Genomic DNA, 16,327 nt, shown 5'->3' on the forward strand with positions numbered 1-16,327 from the left:
AGGTGGAGGAGGGGAGGGGAGAGGGGAGGGGAGAGAGAGAGAGAGAGGGAGAGATAGGGGAGAGAGGTAGAGAGGAGGGAAAGAGAGAAGGGGAGGAGAGGAGATAGGAGGGGGAGGGGGCGAGAGGGGGGGAGGAGAGAGGAGGGAGGGAGAGGAGATGGGGAGAGGGGGGGTTAGAGAGAGGGCAGGGGGAGAGAGAGAGGGGGAGGGGGGATGAGAGGGAGGGAAGGGGGACATTGGGAGGGGGAGGGGGAGGGGACATGGGGAGTGGAGGGAGGAGAAGGGGACATAGGGAGTGGAGGGAGAGGGAGAGAGGGAGTGAGATGGGGAGAATGGGGAGGGAGGAAACATAGAAAATATGTGCAGGAGTAGAGGCCATTCAGCCCTTCGAGCCTGCACCGCCATTCGATATGATCATGGTTGATCATCCAACTCAGTATCCTGTACCTGCCTTCTCTCCATACCCCCTGATCCCTTTAGCCACACGGGCCACATCTAACTCTCTCTTAAATATAGCCAATGAACTGGCCTCAACTACCTTCTGTGGCAGAGAATTCCAGAGATTCACCACTCTCTGTATGAAAAATGTTTACCTCATCTCAGTCCTAAAAGATTTCCCCCTTATCCTTAAACGGTGACACCTTGAGAGGAGAAGGGAGAGAGGTGGGAGGAGAGAGGGGCGGGGAGGGTGAGGGAAGGGGAGGGAGGAGAAGGGAGAGAGTGGGAGGGGAGGATGAGAAGGAGGGGGGGGAGCGAAGGGGAGAGAGGGGGGGGGAGGGGGGGGTGGGGGGGGGATGGGAGGGGGACATAGGGAGGGTGAGGGGGAAGGATAGGAGAGGGGGGAGGAGAGAGGGAGGGAGGGGGGTGGGGGGAGGGGAGAGGCGAGGAGGAGACAGGGAGTGGAGGGAGAGAGTGGGTGGAGAGGGGGATGGAGGGAGTAGGGGAGGGGGGGGAGGGGAGGGGGGGGGGAGGGGTAGAGAGAGAGGGGGAGGGAATGTGGGGGAGGAGGGGGTGGAGAGTGAGGGAGGGTTAGGTGGGAAGGGAGGGTTAGGGAGAGAGAAGGGAATGAACAGGAGAGGGTGAAGGGGATAGGGAGGGAGAGGGTGGAGGGGAGGGAGATGTTGGGAGAAGGGGTGGGAGGGTTGGAGAGGGGTGTGGGATGGAGGAGGTAGAGGGAGGAAAGGGAGGTATAGAAGGAGGAATGGGGAAGGGATAGAAAAGTAAAGGAGGAAATGAAAAGAGGCAGAGGAGAGAAGGAGTGGGAGACAAGGGATAAGGGAGAGGTAAAGGAGGAAATTGAAAGAATGAGAGAAAGGGGGAGGAAAGAAAATGAGGAGAGTAGCGAGTGAAGGGAGAGAGGGAAAGGAGGGGGAGGGAAGGAAGGAGGAAATTGAAGGAATGAGAGAATAAGGGTGATAAGAGGGAAAGGGAGTGAGTGAAGGAAAGGAGGGGAGGGAGTTTAGCCTCCTTTTGCTCTGGTATTTTTTCATTCACATGTTTAAACTAATGTTTTATTCTCAATGTTTTATTTTTAATTGTTTACAGTATGTCGTGTTGTTACTTGTGAGTGGAGCATTGAGGCAAATTCCATGTATGTGGCCAATAAACGCATTCATTCATTCATTCTTTTGCCCGATGGGGGAGGGGAGAACAGGGAGTAGCCAGGGTGCGACTCGTCCTTGATTATGCTGCTGGACTTGCCGAGGCAGCGTGATGTGTGGGGGATTGGAAAAGGAGGAGGAAAGGAGAGCGAGGGGGGGGAAAGCCCTTCACCCTCCACCTGCACCCCCTCCCTCATCAATCCAACACCCTCTTCCCTCACCTTTCATCTACTCCATCACCCTCCTTTCAAGCCCTCATCCATGCTTGCTGCAAGTTGAGGCATCCTCTGTTGCAATGCCAATACCACCAGAACCCTCCTCTCACACATCACAATGTAGATATACCTGGCGTTCAATGTTCATAAGCTACCCAAATCTAGCATCACAATTTGCAGTTCTTCAATCCTTTTCTCTTACACCTTTGATCCAAAGATCCTATCTCTCCGCTATAGGATCTTTGCCTTCGATCTTTTCATCTCTGGCTTTCGTCCATCCATCTGCCTATTCGGGAGCTGCAAGGCGTACGAACGGCACCAACTAGACAGGATTGTGAAAACCGCCAGCAGGATTACTGGTGCTCCACTCCCTTTCCTGCTGGACATATACAGGAAGAGATGTATCAGCAGAGCCATCTCCATCATCAAAGACCCCTACCACCCATCGCATCACATATCCTCCATCCTGCCATCTGGGAAGAGGTACAGGAGCATTAGCTGCAAAACCAGCAGGATGCTCCTCAGCTTCTTCCCGCAGGCTATAAGACTGATAAACGGACTTTGCCCCCTGCCAAAGAATCGCGCACCAACTACCAACCTGGACGCACTGCAGCAGAGCCACTGTCGTGCCGCTGCCGATCGGAACGCCTGTTGATGTTTAGTAGAGAGTAGAGTATTTAATTTGTTCATGATGTATGTATTTTTATTTCTATTTATTTTTAATGCACACTGAATGGACACTGGTTGAGCAACGTTTTTTTGTTTCCTCTGGGTATGTGAGCACTCAGGAAAATGACAATAAAGATATACTTGTTTATACTTGTTATGAAACAAGTCAAGTCAAGAGAGTTACACAAAAAAGCTGGAGAAACTCAGCGGGTGCAGCAGCATCTGTGGAGCGAAGGAAATAGGCAACGTTTCGGGCCGAAACCCTTCTTCAGACTGATCGGGGCGGGGGTGGGTGGGGACAAGAAAGGGAAAAGGAGGAGTAGCCCGAAGGCTGGGGGATGGGAGAAGACAGCAGGGGGGCTGAGGAAGGGGAGGAGACAGCAAGGACTAACAAAATTGGGAGAATTCGATGTTCATGCCCCCAGGGTGCAGACTCCCCAAACGGAATATGAGGTGCTGTTCCTCCAATTTCCGGTGCTGCTCGCTGTGGCCATGGAGGAGACCCAGGACAGAGAGGTCGGAGACGGAGTGGGAGGGGGAGTTGAAGTGCTGAGCCACCGGGAGGTCAGCTTGGTTATTGCGGACCGAGCGGAGGTGTTCGGCGAAACGATCGCCCAACCTCCGCTTGGTCTCACCGATATAGATCTGCTGACATCTAGAGCAGCGGACGCAATAGATGAGGTTGGAAGAGATGCAGGTAAACCTCTGTCGCACCTGGAACGACTGCTTGGGTCCTTGAACGGAGTCGAGGGGGGAGGTAAAGGGACAAATGTTGCAGAGAGTTTATTGTCATGTGTCCCAGATAGGACAATGACATTCTTGCTTTGCTTCAGCACAACAGAATATAGTAGGCATGAATACAGAACATATCAGTGTGTCCATATACCATTATATAAATATATACACACATCAATAAATAAGCAGATAAAGTGCAAATAAACAGATAATGGTCTATGAGTGTTCAGAGATTTGTTTCAGTTGAGTTTAATAGCCTGATGGCTGTGGGGAAGTAGCTATTTCTGAACTGGACATTGCAGTCTTCAGGCTCCTTTACCTTCTACCTGGATGTAGTGGGGAGATGAGTGTGTGGCCAGGATGGTGTGGGCCATCACCAAACCAAGCCCCCCCCCCTGACATGTATCCACCTATTTCTTGCCAGGCTTTGCCCCTCTTCTCTTCCAGCTTTCTTCCCCCCCCCCACACACACAATCAGTGACCTATCCATGTTCTCCAGAGATGCTGCCAGACCTGCTGCGTCATTGTGACCATTGTGTCATTCATTATTTGCAGCCTGTGCCAGACCGTCCTGCCACAACTTGGCACACCTAAGTCTTTAGGCTACTCCCCCTTCCCACACCTACCTTACTGCCTGGGGCCTCCTCTATCAGATTAAGTCGAGCTTGACTTCCCCATATACACAACCTTAAGGAGAGGAAGGTGGATCCTTGATGAAATAGCTAAAAGATTATCGTAGACAGGAATGATGTTAGGGTATCAGATCAACCATTATAAGTTCTCGGAGCAGAATTAGGCCATTCGGCCCATCAAGTCTACTCTGCCGTTCAATCATGGCTGATCTATCTACCTCTCAACCCAATTCTACTGCCTTCACTCCATAACCCCTGACAAAGGACGTCTTTTGTCCTTTGACACCTGTACTGTACTAATCAAGAATCTGTCAATCTTCAAACTTAAAAGTATAATAATAATAATAATAAATTTTATTTATGGGCGCCTTTCAAGAGTCTCAAGGACACCTTACAAAGATTTAGCAGGTAGAGGAAAAACATGTAAGGGAAATGAAATAAATAGTAGAGACATGACTCGTACACAAATTAAAGACAGAATTCAATTCAAAACACAATATGAGGCAATTCATGCACAGATGAAAAGGGAGGGGGACGTGGGGCTAAGGATAGGCAGAGGTGAAGAGATGGGTCTTGAGGCGGGACTGGAAGATGGTGAGGGACACGGAATTGCGGATCAGTTGGGGGAGGGAGTTCCAGAGCCTGGGAGCTGCCCTGGAGAAGGCTCTGTCCCCAAAACTGCAGAGGTTGGACTTGTGGATGGAGAGGAGACCGGCTGATGTGGATCAATTGACTTGGCCTCCACAGCCTTCTGTGGCAGAATTCCACAGTTTCAACACCCTCTGACTAAATAAATTCCTTCCCATCTCCGCGGGAGAACAATGAAGGGAAGAGATTTAACTTTTTTCCGCCTTCCATCACAGTGAGGAATGTGGAGGAGTCACTGTGATGGATGTTTATGTTAAAATGTGTTTTGTGTGTTCTGTTGCTTTTTATTTGTATGACTGACTTGGCAAATGAAATTCCTCGTACATTGCAAAACATACCTGGTTAATAAAGTATTATTGTGATTTATATTGTGACTGATTTTAAAGGTACGTTCTTTTATTTTGAGACTATGGCCTCTGGTCCTCGACTCCCACTAGTAGAAACATCCTCTCCACATCCACTCAAGTTCAAGTGTTCAAGTGAGATTATTGTCATGTGTCCCTGTATAGGACAATGAAATTCTGGCTTTGCTTAAGCACACAGAAAATAGTAGGCATTGATTACAAAACAGATAAATGTGTCCATATACCATGATATAAATATATACACACATGAGTAAATAAACTGATAAAGTGCAAATAGCAGAAAGTGGTTATTAATAATCAGAGTTTTGTCCGAGCCAGGTTTAATAGCCTGATGGCTGTGGGGAAATAGCTATTCCTGAACCTGGACGTTGCAGTCTTCAGGCTCCTGTACCTTCTACCTGAAGGTAGCAGGGAGATGAGTGCGTGGCCAGGATGGTGTGGGTCTTTGATGATACTGCCAGCCTTTTTGAGGCAGCGACTGCGATAAATCCCCTCAATGGAAGGAAGGTCAGAGCCGATGATGGACTGGGCAGTGTTTACTACTTTTTGTAGTCTTTTCCTCTCCAGGGCGCTCAAGTTGCCGAACCAAGCCACGATGCAACCGGTCAGCATGCTCTCTACTGTGCACCTGGAGAAGTTAGAGAGAGTCTTCCTTGACAAACCGAATCTCCGTAATCTTCTCAGGAAGTAGAGGCGCTGATGAGATTTTTTGATAATTGCGTTAGTGTTCTCGGACCAGGAAAGATCTTCAGAGATGTGCACGCCCAGGAATTTGAAGTTCTTGACCCTTTCAACCATCGACCGTTGATATAAATGGGGCTGTGGGTCCCCCTCCTACTCCTTCCAAAGTCCACAATCAGTTCCTTGGTTTTGCTGGTGTTGAGGGCCAGGTTATTGCGCTGGCACCATATGGACAGTTGCTCGATCTCCCTTCTATATTCTGACTCATCCCCATCAGTGATACGCCCCACAATAGTGGTGTCGTCAGCAAACTTGATGATGGAGTTCGCACTTTCCAGCCAGTGGCTCCCAGTTACACCAGTGGCTCCCAGCCTTGTTTCCCACGGCCGAAAATTGATCAGCAAGCTCCCTCCTCCTCGATTCTATCAATCAAATTTAATTACTTCCATCAATGGCAGCGGCAGAAGCGACAGACTGGAAGGGGAGTAAAACTGGCAGGTCCACACGTGGAAAGCAAAGTTCATAAGGGCAGACCACCACAGGCTGGAACCAAAGCGACCGTATCATTCGCAGAGAAGACACAAAAAGCTGGAGTGACTCAGCTGGTCAGGCAGCATCTCTGGAGAAAAAGAATAGGTGATGTTTCGGGTCAAGACCCTTCTTCAGACCGAGTCAAGAGTTCAGGTTCAAGTGAGTTTATTGCCATGTGTCCCTGATAGGACAATGCAATTCTTGCTTTGCTTCAGCACACACAACATAGTAGGCATGGACTACAAAACACATGAATAAATAAGCTGATAAAGTGCAGATAATGGATTATTAATATTCAGAGTTTTGTCTGAAGGTAGCAGGGAGATGAGTGTGTGGCCAGGACGGTGTGGGTCTTTGATGATACTGCCAGCCTTTTTGAGGCAGTGACTTCGACTTCAATGTTTTATTGTGATATGTCCCAGATAGAACAATGAAATTCTTACTTGCAGCAGCACGACCGAATGTGTAAACATATAGTTGTACACTGTAAACAATATAATAAACAAGAAACTAAAGTTCAGAGTGTGTATACACATACTCACAGATACATATATATATACATATACACACATACCTATATATATATAAATACACACACGTGCACACATAAAAAACAAACAATAATAGTGTAATAATAACAATAATAGTCTATGTAGTTCAGAGCTTATTTGGAGGTTGAAGTGTTTCATAGAAACATAGAAACATAGAAATTAGGTGCAGGAGTAGGCCATTCGGCCCTTCGAGCCTGCACCGCCATTCAATATGATCATGGCTGATCATCCAACTCAGTATCCCGTACCTGCCTTCTCTCCATACCCTCTGATCCCCTTGGCCACAAGGGCCACATCTAACTCCCTCTTAAATATAGCCAATGAACTGGCCTCAACTACCCTCTGTGGCAGAGAGTTCCAGAGATTCACCACTCTCTGTGTGAAAAAAGTTCTTCTCATCTCGGTTTTAAAGGATTTCCCCTTTATCCTTGAGCTGTGACCCCTTGTTCTGGACTTCCCTAACATCGGGAACAATCTTCCTGCATCTAGCCTGTCCAACCCCTTAAGAATTTTGTAAGTTTCTATAAGATCCCCTCTCAATCTTCTAAATTCTAGAGAGTATAAACCAAGTCTATCCAGTCTTTCTTCATAAGACAGTCCTGACATCCCAGGAATCAGTCTGGTGAACCGTCTCTGCACTCCCTCTATGGCAATAATGTCCTTCCTCATTCCCTAATGGCTGTAGAGAAGAAACAGTTCCTGAACCCGGAGGTCACAGTTTTCAGGCTCCTTACCTTCTTCCCGATGGCAGGGGTGAAATGAGTGTGTGGCAGGGGTGGTGTAGGTCTCTGATGATGCTAGCTGCCTTTTTGAAGCAGCGACTTTGGTAAATCCCTTCGATGGTGGGGAAGTCAGAACTCGTGATGGACCGGGCAGTGTTCACCAGTTTTTGCAGTCTTCTTTGCCCCTGGGCATTAAAGTTGCCAAACCAGGCCGTGAAGCAACCAGTGAATATGCTCTCTACTGTACACCTGTAGGAGTTCAAGAGAGTCCTCTCCGACATCTGTCAGGGGAAAGGGAAACAAGAGATATGGGCTTGGGCAGCTTACAACCCAGCATTATGAACATATATATCCGACTCACCATCCTTCTGATTAATTTTACTTTCCCCTCAGCTAACAATGAACCATTCTATGTGGGGAGGATGTTTCCACTAGTGGGAGTCTAGGACGAGAGGTCTTAGCCTCAGAATTAAAGGACATTCTTTTCGGAAGGTGACGAGGAGAAATTTATTTGGTCAGAGGGTGGTGAATCTGTGGAATTCTTTGCCACAGAAGGCTGTGGAGGCCAAGCCAGCGGATATTTTTAAGGCGGAGGTAGGTAGATTCTTGATTAGTACGGGCGTCAGAGATTATGGGGAGAAGGGGGTTAGGAGGGAGAGATAGACCAGCCATGATTGAATGACGGGGTAGACTTGATGGGCTGAATGGCCTAATTCTACTCCTATCGCTTATGACCATTCCACATTTCCTTATCGTCTGCTTTGATACCTTACCCGTCGTTTTCATACCTTACCCGTCCATATTTCCAGTTTCCCTCTCCCCTGACTCAGTCTGAAGAAGGGTCTCGACCCGAAACGTCACTGATTCCTACTCTCCAGAAATGCTGCCTGTCCCGCTGAGTTACTCCAACATTTTGTGTTTATCTCTGGAAGGAGAGTCAAATAAGTGGAAAGCAAAGTTTATAAGGGCAGACCACAACAGGGTGGGAAACAACGGCAAGAACCAAAGTAAAAGCTCTGTCCCACGGTACGAGTTCATTCCAAGAGCTCTCCCGAGTTTTTAAAAAAAATCAAACTCGTGGTAAGCACGGAGAATGAACGTAGCGGGTACGTCGGAGCTCGGGGACATCTCTTAGCGGCTCATAACGCTAACGGCAGGTACTCGGGAAGACTCGCTAACGGCAGGTAAGCACGGGAAGACTCGTTTTGGTCTCCTGATCTGAGGAAAAACATTCTTGCCATAGAGGGAGTACAGAGAAGGTTCACCAAACTGATTCCTGGGATGGCAGGATTTTCATATGAAGAAAGACTGGATAGACTCGGCTTGTACACGCTAGAATTTAGAAGATTGAGGGGGGATCTATAGAAACTTACACATTTTTTAAGAGGTTGGAAACACTAGATTCAGGGAAATTGTCCACGATGTTGGGGAAGTCCAGAAAAAGGGGTCACAGTTTAAGGATAAGAGGGAAGTCTTTTAGGACCGAGATGAGAAAATCATTTTTTACACAGAGAGTGGTGAATCTGTGGAATTCTCTGCCACAGAAGGTAGTTGAGGCCACACAGTTCATTGGCTATATTTAAGAGGGAGTTAGATGTGGCCATTGTGGCTAAAGGGATCAGGGGGTATGGAGAGAAGGCAGGTATGGGATACTGAGTTGGATGATCAACCATGATCATATTGAATGGCGGTGCAGGCTCGAAGGGCCGAATGGCCTCTACTCCTGCACCTATTTTCTATGTTTCTATGTGAAGATTTTTCAACATGTTGAAAAATGTCCACGAGAGCCCCGACTACCGACGAGTGGCCATTACCGTAAATCTCCGAGTTCGAATCAGGGCAAACTTGGGAGAACTCTTGGAATGAACTCTTCCCGTGGGACAGTGGTTTTTACTGTATCACTGATTACATTCTCAACATTAGGTTGTTAAACTAATTGGCACTACAGCGCCACCTACTGTGCTAGCATTTGCATGGGGACTGACACAGAGCAGAAAGTCCAACCTCACTGTATGCTTTTTATTTAATGTAGAGTCATTCTGGATTAATCTAAGGCGCAAATCTCCCAGTTGGGAGTATTACTAAATTATTTAATTCGTTTTTATACTTGCTTGAGTACAGTTCCATGGGGTTGCCAAACAAGTTAATTCCCCTTCCCTGACCTATCTGTCCTCGACCAAATCCATTGTCAGAGTAAGGACCAAACCACAAATTGGAGGAACATATTTTGCTTGGGCAGCTCACATCCCAGCGGTGTGATTATGATTTCTCTAGCTTCAAGTAACCCATACATCCCCCCTCTCTTCGTCCCTTCTCCACCCGTCGTACCAGCTTCAACATTGTCTATCTGCAACTATTTTCTATGTTTCTATGTCTTGTCAAGTCTCATTGTCTGTACTCGAGTCTCATTATCTATACTAGCTTTCATGTCGCCACAGCTCACGTTGTCCTGATTCCTTTTATCATCGTTATCTTTCATTCATTTTATTCTATATCTCTCGACATCACCATCTATATCTCCTCTCTTCCTCCCCCCCCACTCAGTCTGACCAGTCTCAACTCGAAATCTGTCACTTCCTTTTAGAAAAGCCTATTGTCCTTTTCTCCAGAGGCTTATCTATACTTTTCTTCGCCACCCCTCACGTTGTCCTGATTCCTTTTATCATCGTTATCTTTCATTCATTTGTTCTATATCTCTCGACATCACCATCTATATCTCGTTTCCCTCTCCCCTCTCAGTCTGAAGGGTCTCAACTCGAAACGCCACTTCCTTTTAGAAAAGCCTATTCCTTTTCTCCAGAGGCTTTTCTTTCTTCTCCCCCCCCCCCCCCCCCCCACCAACTCTCATTGAAGATAGGGTCTCGAACCGAAAAGTCACCTATTCCTTTTCTCCAGATATGCTGTCTGACCTGCTGAGTTACTTCAGCTTTTTGTGTCTATCTTCGGTTTCAAGTCAAGTCAAGTCAAGTTTATTTGTCACATACACATACGAGATGTGCAGTGAAATGAAAGTGGCAATGCTCGCGGACTTTTGTGCAAAAGACAAACAACAAAACAACCAAACAAATTATAAACACAATCATAACACACATATTCTTTTACATAATAAATAATGGAAGGAAAAACGTTCAGTAGAGTTAGTCCCTGGTGAGATAGGCGTTTACAGTCCGAATTGCCTCTGGGAAGAAACTCCTTCTCAACCTCTCCGTTCTCACCGCATGGCAACGGAGGCGTTTGCCTGACCGTAGCAGCTGGAACAGTCCGTTGCAGGGGTGGAAGGGGTCTCCCATGATTTTATTTGCTCTGGAGTTGCACCTCCTGTTGTATAGTTCCTGCAGGGGGGGTGAGTGAAGTTCCCATAGAGCGTTCGGCCGAACGCACTACTCTCTGCAGAGCCTTCTTGTCCTTGGCAGAGCAATTCCCAAACCAGATGGTAATGTTCCCGGACAAGATGCTTTCCACAGCCGCTGCGTAGAAGCACTGGAGGATCCTCGGAGACACTCTGAATTTCCTCAATTGCCTGAGGTGGTAAAGGCGCTGCCTTGCCTTACTCACGAGTGCTGAGGCGTGTGATGCCCATGTCATATCCTCGGAGATGTTTAAACCAGCATCTGCAGTTCCTTCCGACTCAGTTCCATGAGGACTGGTTTCTCTTGCTTGGATGGATGCTCCATGGGCAGTTTCATGTAGTCCAGTCACGCCGAGTTAATTGTTATATGCACAGCGAGTGAAATACAGGTACAATGATATTATTGCTTGCGGCAGCATTACCAGCACATAGAAATAGCCAAACACACAAAACATAATGAAGAAGGGTTTCGGCCCAAAACGTTGCCTATTTCCTTCGCTTCATAGATGCTGCTGCACCCGCATTTTCCAGCATTTTCCAGCATTTTTGTCTCCCTTCGATTTTCCAGCATCTGCAGTTCCTTCTTAAACACAAAACATAAATTATACTTAAGATAGGGCAGCAAAGTGGCGTAGTGGTAGAGTTTAAGAAGGAACTGCAGATGCTGAAAATTCGAAGGTAGATAAAAATGCTGGAGAAACTCAGCGGGTGCAGCAACATCGGTAGAGTTGCTGCCTTACAGCGCCAGTGACCCAGGTTTAATCCCGATTATGGTGCTGTCTGTACAGAGTTTGTACATTCTCATTTGACCTCGTGGGTTTACTCCGGGTGCACCGTTTCCTCCCACATTCCAAAGACCTGCACGATCATAGATTAATTGACTTTGGTAAAATTTGTAAATGGTTTCTATTGTGTAGGATAGTATATGGGGTGATTGTCAGTCGGCTCAGACTCGAAGGGCCAGTTTCCGCGCTGTATCTCTACATCTGTAAAGTATGTTTTAAAAAAAGGATTGTGCAAAAAAGGCATGAATGCAAAACACAATTTGATAAAAGCAAAAGATCACAAAGTGCTGGAGTAACTCTGGGTCAGGCAGCATCTGTGGAGAATAGGTCTATTTCCTTCGCTCCATAGATGCTGCTGCACCCGCTGAGTTTCTCCAGCACTTTTGTCTATCTTCCATTTTCCAGCATCTGCAGTTCCTTCTTAAACACAGCATCTGTGGAGAAGGTAGACAAAAATGCTGGAGAAACTCAGCGGGTGCAGCAGCATCTATGGAGCGAAGGAAATAGGTAACGTTTCGGGCCGAAACGCTTCTTCATGGATAGGCGATGTTTCAGGTCAGGACCTTTCTTCAGACTGATTGCAGACTACAAAGCAAACATATTTGTAGAGTCAAATGGGATTACTACCTTGATTGTTCAAGGCTTGTTCCTCAATCTGATTAGATTTAATTTGCAGAGTAGGGAATACACACCCAAAATATTGTGTACGAGATAGCACTGCTGTGTTTGAGCACTGGATTGGAGTGGTCAACTTGAACCATGCACTCAAGTCTCTGCAGCAGAATTTAAACTCTTGACTTCCTTAGTCATTCTGTCATGAGATGGGTGTCCAGGACAAGGGGTCACAGCTTAAGGATAAGGGGGAAATCCTTTAAAACCGAGATGAGAAGAACTTTTTTCACACAAAGAGTGGTGAATCTCTGGAACTCTCTGCCACAGAGGGTAGTTGAGGCCAGTTCATTGGCTATATTTAAGAGGGAGTTAGATGTGGCCCTTGTGGCTAAGGGGATCAGGGGGTATGGAGAGAAGGCAGGTACGGGATACTGAATTGGATGATCAGCCATGATCATATTAAATGGCGGTGCAGGCTCGAAGGGCCGAATGGCCTACTCCTGCACCTAATTTCTATGTTTCTATGTTTCTATGAGATGTGGGCACTTGTGTAAAGCCTATTCCTAACTACTTCCGAGACTGTGACAATGACCTGTCTTGCACTACTGCATTCTGTGTGGTGAATGCTATTGGGAAGATAGACGCAAAAAGCCAGAGTAACTCAGCGGGACAGGGAGCATCTCTGGAGAGAAGGAATGGGTAACGTTTTGGGTCGAGACCCTTCTTCAGACTGGTTGGGGATAAGGGAAACGAGAGATATTGATGGTGATGTGGAGAGATAAAGAACAATGAATGAAAGATATGCTAAAATGTAACGATGATAAAGGAAACAGGCCCATTGTAAGCTGTTTGTAAGGTGAAAATGAGAAGCTAGTGTGACTTGGGTGGGGGAGGGATAGAGAGAGAGGGAATGCAGGGGCTACCTGAAGTGAGAGAAATCAATATTCATACCACTGGGGTGTAAGCTGCCCAAGCGAAATATGAGATGCTGTTCCTCCAATTTGCGTTTAGCCTTACTCTGACAATGGAGGAGATCTAGGACAGAGAGGTCTGTGTGGGAATGGGAAGGAGAATTAAAGTGTCCAGCAACCGGGAGATCAGGTAGGTTCAGGCGGGCTGAGCGAAGGTGTTCCGCAAAATGATCGCCCAGTCTGCGTTTGGTCTCGCCGATGTAAAAGAGTCCACATCTTGAACAACGGATACAGTAGATGAGTCTCCCCGCCTAACCCCACCCACTATCAGTCTGAAGAAGGGTTTCGGCCCGAAACGTTGCCTATCTCCTTCGCTCCATAGATGCTGCTGCACCCGCTGAGTTTCTCCAGCATTTTTGTGTACCTTCGATTTTCCAGCATCTGCAGTTCCTTCTCAAACACAGTAGATGAGGTTGGAGTTCCATTGATTTAACCCATTTCTGATGAAGGGTCTGCCAATATACTTCCAAGTTAAAATCACATGTGACCTTAGGAGGAACTTCTGCACCGATGGTGTTCAAAGTACATGCTTCCCTTGGCCTTCTCTATCTTACATAGAAACATAGAAATTAGGTGCAGGAGTAGGCCTTTCGGCCCTTCGAGCCTGCACCGCCATTCAATATGATCATGGCTGATCATCCAACTCAGTATCCCATACCTGCCTTCTCTCCATACCCCCTGATCCCCTTAGCCACAGGGGCCACATCTAACTCCCTCTTAAATATAGCCAATGAACTGGCCTCAACTACCCTCTGCGGCAGAGAGTTCCAGAGATTCACCACTCTCTGTGTGTAGGCTTGGCGATCGCCTCGCCCAACACCTCCGCTCAGTTCACAATAACCAACCTGATCTCCCTCTCTTGGAGGGCTTAGTTTTGTAAGACTCCAATGGTGATCCAAGGGTTAGATCTCAGGGGCACACATTGGCGCAGCGGATGAGCTACTGCCTTACAGTGCCAGAGACCCGGGTTCAATTCTGGCTATGGGTGCTGTCCTTATGGAGTTTGTACGTTCCCTCCCCATGCCCGTGTGGGTTTTCTTCTGGTGCTTTGGTTTACTACAACATTCTAAAGACATTCAGGTTTGTAGGTTAATTGGCTTCTGGATATTGCCCCTAGGGTGTAGGATAGAACTATTGTATGGGGTGATCGCTGGTCAGTGTGGACTCAGATGGCCGAAGGGCCTGTATCCATACCGTGTTTATCCACACTCAGTTTAAGAATAAGGAGTAAGCCATTTAGAATGGAGACGAGGAAACACTTTTTCTCACAGAGAGCGGTCAGTCTGTGGAATTCTCTGCCTCAGAGGACGGTGGAGGCAGGTTCTCTCAAGAGAGAGCTAGATAGGGCTCTTAAAAATAGCGGAGTCAGGGGATGTGGGGAGAAGGCAGGAACGGGGTACTGATTGGGGATGATCAGCCATGATCACATTGAATGGCGGTGCTGGCTCGAAGGGCCAAATGGCCTACTCCTGCACCAATTGATACAATATTGTCTATTGTATCTGTAAACAATCCTTTATAAGCCGGTACTAGCTGTATCACAACATTTAAGAGACATCTAGACAGGTACTGTACATGGATAGGAATGGTTTAGAGGGATATGGACCAAAAGCAGGCAGGTGGGGGCTAATGTGTGTAGATGGGACATGTTGGTCGGTGTGGACAAATTGGGCCTGTTTCTACGCTGTGTGACTATTCCTCTGGGTCCAGTTAGTAAAGTTGCCAAAGACCAAAAGAAGCTCTCATATTTGTGACCCATAGTTCCAAGTTAGGTAAACACAAGTGAAGGGGTACAGCTGGCCCTATGAGAGATGCAATCAGACAGTTCCTTGCATTCTCAATAATATGCTTGGATTCGACAATTCTTAAATATGCCCGGAATTTGACAGCACAATGTGCTTGCCAAGCATCGTATCCAATAGGTTGAGCGAGACCAAGCGTAGGCTTGGCGATCGCCTCGCCCAACACCTCCGCTCAGTTCACAATAACCAACCTGATCTCCCGGTGCCTCAGCACTTCAACTCCCCCTCCCATTCCCAATCCGACCTTTCTGTCCTGGGCCTCCTCCATGGCCAGAGCGAGTCCCACTGCAAATTGGAGGAGCAGCACCTCATATTTTGCTTGGGTAGTCTACACCCCAGCGTTATCTGTGGTGAATCTGTGGAATTCTCTGCCACAGAAGGTAGTTGAGGCCACACAGTTCATTGGCTATATTTAAGAGGGAGTTAGATGTGGCCCTTGTGGCTAAAGGGATCAGGGGGTATGGAGAGAAGGCAGGTATGGGCTACTGAATTGAATGATCAGCCATGATCATATTGAATGGCGGTGCAGGCTCGAAGGGCCGAATGGCCTACTCCTGTACCTATTTTCTATGTTTCTATGTTATGAACATTGACTTCTCCAATTTCAGGTAGTCCCTGCTTTCTCCCTCTTCCCCTCCCCTTCCCAGCTCTCCCACAGCCCACGGTCTCCGCCTCTTCCTTTCTTCTTCCCACCCCCCCGCACACACATCAGTCTGAAGAAGGGTCTCGACCCGAAACGTCACCTATTCCTTCGCTCCATAGATGCTGCCTCACCCGCCGAGTTTCTCCAGCATTTTGTCTACCTTCGAAATTTTCCAGCATCTGCAGTTCCTTCTCAAACATATCTACTGGGCAATCAGTACTGTAGTTGCAGGAATCCCAACTATGGTTACTAATGAGCCATTATTTCATCATCGGTTTCTGTTTACATTCTTATGTGACTAATTTACCAAACTTCACTTTCATTTTCCCCATTTTATTCCTGAGGCAATAATCCTTGGTTCAGATCTATTCCATCTGGATCCCATCAAAAATTCCACCCTTTCCATTCTGGATTCCCTCTCAATTACAGATTTCTTCAAGATGTTGTTCAGCCGATTACTGATTTTTTTGGCACATTTAGTTCGAAAGGAAGGGCATTGACCCGAAATGTTAACTTCTGTATTTCTTTCTACATTTCCTGCATGACCTGCAGCCTGACTTAAGGAAATGACTAACTGAGGCTTCTCTGGGAAGTGGGCTGTTAGGCTAATTATCAACACCTTTAGAGCCATCTCCAGATGCTGTAATCTTGAGCAAAACTTTTTATCTTTTTGTTTTATATATATAAATTATCTTTTAAACACTTAACTATATTTACATAGAGACCGGGAGATCTATACTCAATGTGTATTTTGACACTGGACTCATATTTAGGTTAAAGGTACACAAAATTGCTGGAGAAACTCAGCGGGTGCA

This window comes from Leucoraja erinacea, unplaced genomic scaffold (genome assembly GCF_028641065.1).
Source record: "Leucoraja erinacea ecotype New England unplaced genomic scaffold, Leri_hhj_1 Leri_95S, whole genome shotgun sequence".
NCBI lineage: Eukaryota > Metazoa > Chordata > Chondrichthyes > Rajiformes > Rajidae > Leucoraja > Leucoraja erinaceus.